Genomic DNA, 7953 nt, shown 5'->3' with positions numbered 1-7953 from the left:
CCGCGATCTGAGGTTGGATTGTCAGACAATACTGTAGCTCCTGTTTCAAAGGAGGGAAGAGGATGAAGCTGTGTCTGTGTTTCTATAGTGCCTTTCAAGTCTCAGGACTTCCTCAGAGACAATAAAAGCTTAGGAAATACGGACCTAAGCAGATCTGGCTTGAGGAAGAATCCTAGTCGGAATCCTACATGTTAAATTGCATGTGTGTTCGTAGAGGCGAATAGAATTTGGGAGAAAGTAGAGGGCTGCTGGCGTGTTTCAATTTTCTCTCAATCGTGAGATTTGTCATCTCGCAGGTTGCTGTGTTAGTCAGTTGGAACAGTTATCCTGGTTAAATTGTTGTATCTGTTGGAGCCGCGCGTGTGTGCAGTCAGAGCACTGATTATAGTATACTGTTCATCCAGCGTCAGCACTCTTATTGTACGAGCTTTGGTTGGCTTTTTAAAAAATATAGTAATGTCAGAGCTGCTTCCTGTTTTAGAGTTCCAGAGCACTTTTAATAGTTGAAAGTAGTCTTTTCATTGGCATTTCATTGACTGTAAGGATGAATTCATATTTAAAATAGTGAACGTTTATACTGTGGACTCCTGCAGTAAACTGGAATTGCATTTTTATAATTGAGGCCGACGGGATTATTGAGTTCTTAGGACAGTTGTTAATAATCAACAGTGCTGCTATTTTAGTTAGTAGGTTCTTGCAGCTGAGAGACGCTCCTTGTAGACAGGAGGCCTCAGAAAAGGAGGCGACCGATCTTGCGAATGGTTTCCGGGAAAGGATCAGCTTCGCCGGGGAGTGAAACAGAAAAAACATATCGGCTGATCATGGGCCGGAGAAGAGACGGACAGGGAAACAACGGCATCGGGTTGAGTGGAAGGGGAGTGGACGTGGAACGAGCGTCGACGGAGGGAGGGAAACAGAGCGACCTGGAACTGGGGCAAGGGAAAGGAGTGAATCAACGGCATGGGAGAGGGGCAGTTGTCCAAGCGGATTGAAAGGGGCACACGCTGGCACACGCGGGTCTAGGTTTGTGCAGTGCGGCTGCAATTATTGAAGCAATGTTCGAAGTGTCATTTAGTACGTTTTCCAAAACAGACAGGGAGCCCCTACAGTACAAGGCTAGGTGCTAGTTAATACATTACTTAGGCCACTTCCTGAAATCCAACTCAGGGTTTAATTTTCAACGTGAAGATTGCTGATGGGATGTATTTTAAGACCCTTATTCCAATTCTTGGTGTTTATGGTAGACGAGTGCAAGCTCAATTTTATTCTTCCATTTCCTTGTAACTGGACTAAGTTCGAAAGAATTCGAAGCCCGCATTATGTAAGTGGCGAGCCATTCCAATCCATTTTCTTTGCTAAAACGCTGGAGTATTCCGGGAAGACGGGGGAGGGTGAGAGTGACGCTGTGCTTAGCCATACAGAGCTGAAATACGGACAAATCAGGCTGAGAGAGGCGGAACTTGCCTCTGAAACAGTCTTAAGCCGAGTTGCCGCTGAAAGGGCGAAGGGAGAGAGAGAGTGAGAGAGAGAAAGCTATTATACAACACGGGGTGGGGGTGGGGGCGGGGGGCGGGGGCGGGGTTGGGGGAAAGAAGCAGTGACAGCAAATCAACTGGAAGTAATGCGGGAGAAATGTAAATGTTTTGGACGGATTGGAGACGAGAAGAAAATGGAATGAATGAAGCTTTAAATACCTGCTGTCAACAATGGAGGAATTTGCCTGCTTGTGGAGTCACTTGGGGTCATGAAAACAGTCCCCCTGTGACAGGCATGCGCCACTAGTGACACCCTAGCTCCTCTTTTTCCTTAAAAAAATCTTTTTTATTCCAACCTCCAACAGTCGTCCATTTATGAGCACTGAGATCTAGCAGTTTGTTTAACGGAGAAGAATGGCCCTTTGCAAAACTAGCAGCAAATAGCCGGGTCCTTTTTTCTTGCTCCTGATCAGCAAATACTGAGGAATAGATCAGGAGCAAGTGGCTCCTGTCTGGAGGGGGAAGCATTCATTTGAGGTAATATCCCTTTTGCCGGAGAGCCAATTAAATCTGGGGGGTGGGGGTGGCGATTGTGTGCTGGGCGAGCTACAAAATAAAGCAAATATTCTTGCGGGAAAAACATCGTAGGAGGTCTGGAAAAATATTAAGAGTTATTGCGATGTTAATGAAAACCAATCAAATAGAATAGATTTCACATGAGGTGGAAATCTTAAAAGGAGCCCGACCTATTGACCGTTTGAAATCCAGCGCCCATGAAACAGAAGAGGAGTGTTTTGCATTCCTTGTTGGCATTTTGGAAGGATAGCCACTGGAATGCGGCCTCTATGAGGCTTTGCTATTGATTTGAAAGTTATAAAAGTTTAAAACAGACAATTATTACTGTGTGCGCGTTAGCAGGGTGGAGTTATACTTTGCTTGTAACAAGATAACCAAAATAGACGTCGAATATTTATAACGAATGACAATAGAGCAGGGATTTATTCGCGAAGGAAATCATTATTTTGTACTTTAAATCCCTCCCCCCTTTAGACTGGCATTGAGAGAAGCGAACCAAGCTATTGCAGAAGCCCCATAGGTGTGCACCGACTATATCAGCAAGAACATTCACCATTTACTATATATTGTGGCTTTGTACGACATTGGAAATCAATAGAAAATGGCGAAGCACTGTTGAAATATACCGGCATTCCTCCATTTTCCCCTCTCAGGTTAAAACACGTTACCGCATCCAGTGGAACTGCCCACAGAGCGTGGGAGGGGCGAGGGAAAGTTTCGACAATATTTTTCCCGCCCTCAGCTCTCCCTCGTCTCCCAGGAGTAAGATTTTTTAAAAAAATTATCATTTTGATATGTCGTTTACTTGCCACGAGGGTCATTACTCCCCTTCTGTTAATGTTCGAGTTGAAAAAAAACACACGCCGTGGGAATAATCTAATTAAAACGGAGCAGCCCCTCGAACTGTGATAACTGCGTTTCAAATGCCCACACGGTTAAATTATTGGCTCTGACAGTTGCTACCTCCTTTTCAAAGATGATGGACCACTGGGGCACATAAACAGCATCAAAAATCCCCATCAGTGTACAAGGTGATGGGTAAAGGTTGCAAATTTCACGGTTACCCGAGTAACATTGTACGGAAACACGTGGGAAAGTGTCAAACAAACGCCCAGCAATGCAGCTGGATAGACGCACTACTAGATTTCTGACAGGGCAAACAGAACTAGTAATTTTAAAATGTATCATATTTGTAAACAGCGCGATTCTGACGCATTTCAGTCCATTGACTTGTTCTGTCTCGAAATATAGGACCATTTAAATTCAAGGTAAAGTTGTCATAGCTGGTTGATGTCATGTTGCGTAGAATTTGTTTTCTAGTTTAAATCATGTGATGATATCGTGCCTTTTTTAAAAAAAATTAGAGTTTAGCAGGTCAAGTAGGGTGGAGAGGCTACCGAGAAGCCAATAGCACACACAAACTTTCGAAATCGAAGGACTGGGAGAGACTTGCTGACCCATCAATCTTGCTCCCATACAGTGAAGGCTTCAGCTTCATGGCTAAACTCTTGCTCCCGCCCCCTGTCACTCTGTGTCATTCACACCGAATCGTTCTGCGACACCACTCCGTTCCCAACCCCAAATACATACACACACACACACACACACGCACACACACTGCAGTTAGGTCATGACCTGACAGGAACTAGAATATATGTGCTAAAGTCAACACCAATAAGGGATAAATGTTTGATAAATTCAAGCAAAACTGAATCTGAAACTTAGCACATGCAACAGTACGGTTTTATTTTACAAAGGTCGATAGTTTCAGGAAGGATGGTAACACCAGTGGTGAGGATGTTGAAATTTTAAAGCAGAAACGTCTCTTTAGTAACGACTTGATATCACTTCAGGTCGGTTGGGAACTTAAAATCAACCATTAAATACATCGGAATAAAATATTACTATTTGAGACCATGTAAGGATCAGATTGTAATGAAAAAAAGCCCAGGTCCACTTCAGGGAAGGAAATCTGCCGCCTCTACTCTGCCTGGCCTACATGTGACTCCATGGTCATATCTACGTGTTTGAGTCTTTTAACCGCCTCCTGAAATGGTCTAGCAATCCGTACAGTTCCGCTACTACTGGTAGGAACGGGTTGACACTTCCAGCGACGCTCACATCCCGCGAAGGAACAATGTATACATTTATACAAATAAAGACAGAAATAATTCTGAAGCTCCAGAAAGGTTAACAGGAAACAATCGGTGATTTGTTTGATTCCAATATTAGTAAGAAGTCGAGGGTTATTCAAAGTGTGTTCCTCAAACTCATGAGGAAAGCAGCAAGTATTGGAAGAGACAGCGTTGTGATAATAATGCACGATTCTTATGGAGTTACGTTTTAATTTGTTTTCTACTGGAGGCTGGCAGAATTTCCGTAAGCGAATGAATATTCCCGGGGAACTTCCAGGGCCATGGCACATTCTGAAAGAAGCAAGAATGGGGCAATAGAACTCCATAATTTTCCGCTCGCCCACCACTCAAAGTAAGCGTCGCTTGAAACGATTCCAAATTCCCATTAACCAGGTTCAGTAAGACCGGCAATTTTCAAGTTGTGAAATTTTTCTCTCTCTCTTAACTAATTTGAATTTCTGCGGGGCCCCTCACTGCTACGGCCTCAAAAGTTTTACAGCAATTGAAACACATTTTAAATTGTAGACACTGTTGTAATGTAACTACCATAAAGCATGTGTGCAACAGTGAGAAGGTGGCCAGGCCATCTGTTGTTTTTTCAGTGAGGTGAGGTGAGAGGTAAATATGAATTGGAATTGACTTGATTTGAGGGCTATGTTGCTAAACACTCGGCGACGTTTCCTTTTAGCTCTTGATGGTGATGGTGAGTTGCTGATTTACTAATGATTGGAGGATGTTGGGTTAATCGTTCTTGAATTTTTCACTTTGTGAGGTGACCTCACTGACGATTGCATCATCAGTTCCCTTTACCAGTAAGGATACAGATGCGGGAAAAGCCAAAGCAGAAACATAAATATTTCGTCTGGCAGACAAAGGAAGGAAGGAGCAGTGAAGTTGAAAACCCCACTCAGCTTTTACTTCACGTCACAGTGTGGAGCGGGAGTGAGCACTTTAACTGACCCATCCTTCTTTGAATCCCTCGGCATTTCACTCCCGCCAGGCAACACTCAGATTAAAGAGACTGCAGGCTCCTTTTCATTGGTAAAGACCCGCAGACGAGGCCATTAAGCAACAGAATTCTGCGATTAAAGTGTGAAATTATACTTCAATCAAACCACTTGATAATGAGGAATAACGTGAAAAAACGGCATTCCCAGTTGAGACACAGAGAAGGGAACCATTACCCATTGTAATATTTTGTAGTTGTTACATTCAATTACAACTTGAATAAAAATTAACGTCATAAATGACTTTTTAAATATTCCTCCACCCACGTTGTTGGTTGAGAGAAAAGGACCCCTGTCACTTATCAACAAAATGACTTGCATAACCTAGTAGGTTCGCACAGTCTCGGGTTGGATTTATCATCCGAGATGGGGAATGAAGGGGCTTCTCAGACACTGACTTGCAGAGGCGTCGAACGCGCGGTCTCCCGCTAGATCCTTGTGCTCCTGAATTCGGATGGAACCTTACAGTACAACAAGAATCATTTTGATACTCGAACAACCCGATGACCAAGTGTGAGGTATAAGCGTTAAAGATTCTCCAGCAGCTCAATGGGTCCAAAACATAGCTTTGTTTCTCTCTCCACAGAGGCTGCTAGACCTGCTGAGTTTCTCGAGCAATTTCTGTTTGGTTTATTATTTAAGATTCCCGGCGTCTCCATTATTTGGCGTATATTGTTACATTAAGCTTTTCAGAAGCGTCTTTGCCTTGTTGGAGTGGTTGAGAACAATGGAGGATTTTAAATCCCCTTCTGACAGTCTGAGAATCTGACCTCTCGAATTCTAGAGCTTATCAAAAGGCATTTTGCCGAACATCACTTTTTATCTTTGATTTTTGTTTAAAGACGCAAGTTGTGAGAAGCCGCCTTCATTTCAATCAGTTCAAACAGGACTGATAAACGTAAATAAACTGTAAAACGAGTGCAGAAATTGCTGGAAAAGCTCAGCAGGTCTGGTAGCATCTATCGGGAGAAATCAGAGTTGACCCTTCCTCACAATATTAAAATATTGCCGGGACAAGGGCGCACTGCTGAGGATTTTACAATGAAACCAATGTCCCAATGATTTCTTCAAATAATTTCACTTTTCACTGTTTTGAACCGAATTTGTGCGCTAGAAAATCCCCCTATCCCAGCCCCTCCAAGAGTAAAAATCATCCCGTTTCTGGACACGCGATCCTAGTTTTAATCCTAAATCCACAGTGTGAACAATTATGTAATTCGGATCTACTGACAGATACCAACCAGTTCATTCAGGTGAACCTCCCCTTGCTCGCTCATTTGAGAATTGGAATACCTGTTGCAAATTTAAAATCATATTTTACCCGTCTCCCCCTCTTCCTCTACCCACAACACACCCCCACCCCCCGTCACGTTCACCCCTCATCTCACTCCACAATCCTCACTGAAAACTGAGATGATTTTTGTTGTTCCCTGGGCTCGCAGATTCTGTGGGATCGTGGAGTAGGGGGAAGGCAGGTGAACGGGTGAAATTGAGTTGGCGGAAGGACAGGAGGCGGAATCCTACCATTTTCAGGGAGTGAATGCAGAATACAATTAGTGTATGATCCGAGGACAGATAATTTTGAGGCAGATTTCAAATGCTTATTTTGTTTCGAATCTCGGGCTAGCGAACACACTTCTGATTTTTGAAAATGGATTTGTTCTGCCTCAGTTCCTTTTGATATCAAGCGGTAAAGTTACACAGAAACGATTGAGTCAGTTTTTCCCTCGCTCGCTGCCTCTGTCTCTCCACGTACAATATTATATATGTGTGATATTTCAGTATAATATATGGCTGCGGGCAGAAGTTGGCTGGTAGCGCCCCTGAAACTCTGAAGTGCCGTGTGATAAAACCATCAACCCGATCAGCAATACCTCCGGGAGGAAATTGGCGGGGATTGGATCTCGACTTCTGCCTTGGAAACAAACACGAATAAAAATCGGATAGAAATGACAATCTATCGGCACGCATTGTGTGGCTTGGGCGTTGACCTTTAGAGGGTTTCATGGTATCCCTTTCCACATTACTAATAAATCGTCTGGGGGTAGATTACTTATCAAAATTATAAAATGGAAAAATATTAATACAAATATTTAGACCAAGCTTACTGCAAAAGACCCCGTTGGTCGGAGTGTGGCTGCAATAAAGGAAGACAGGATTGTAGAATGGTTAGTAATTCTTTATGTTGCTGATTAAGTCGTATGCAGTTTTATTTGAAGAGTCAGCAAAGAAGGTGGAATCCTGAGCTGCACATCTGTACTAGGATCGCGGGCAACATATGGTCCACCCCAATAAGAGCAAAAAAGTACCACCTCAAAAGCGCCAAGATTCAAACGTCTGATTAATAAACCCACACGTCCCAAGTCACTTGAGGTTTTGAAGTGAATAATACTCTTACAGTAAAGGGGTCATACACTCGCGTTTTCTTATTTTATAATTAATGTTTTGTACATCTATTTTTATAAAAATCCGCATTTTATTCTTTGACCCTTTTAACTGACTACCCACAGCAACCGTCCTCCCCTTCCGCCGTGTCTTTCTCTGTCTCTCTTTCAGTCTTTCCCTGCCTTTGTGCTTCGCTCGGTTTACATCTCGCTATCTGTCTCAACCGGAGTGTCTCTCCCTCCGTCTGTGTGTGTATCTGTGTGTGTGGGGCGGACTGTCTCTCTCTCTCTCTCTCTTTCTCTCTCTCCCCCTGTGTGTCTGTCTGTGTTTCTCTCTGTCTGTCTGTGCACCCTCCTAGCTTATCTCTTCCCGGTC

This window comes from Stegostoma tigrinum, chromosome 31, assembly GCF_030684315.1.
Source record: "Stegostoma tigrinum isolate sSteTig4 chromosome 31, sSteTig4.hap1, whole genome shotgun sequence".
Lineage (NCBI taxonomy): Eukaryota > Metazoa > Chordata > Chondrichthyes > Orectolobiformes > Stegostomatidae > Stegostoma > Stegostoma tigrinum.
The sequence above is the reverse complement of the archived record's forward strand: the minus strand, read 5'-3'. Positions refer to the sequence as shown.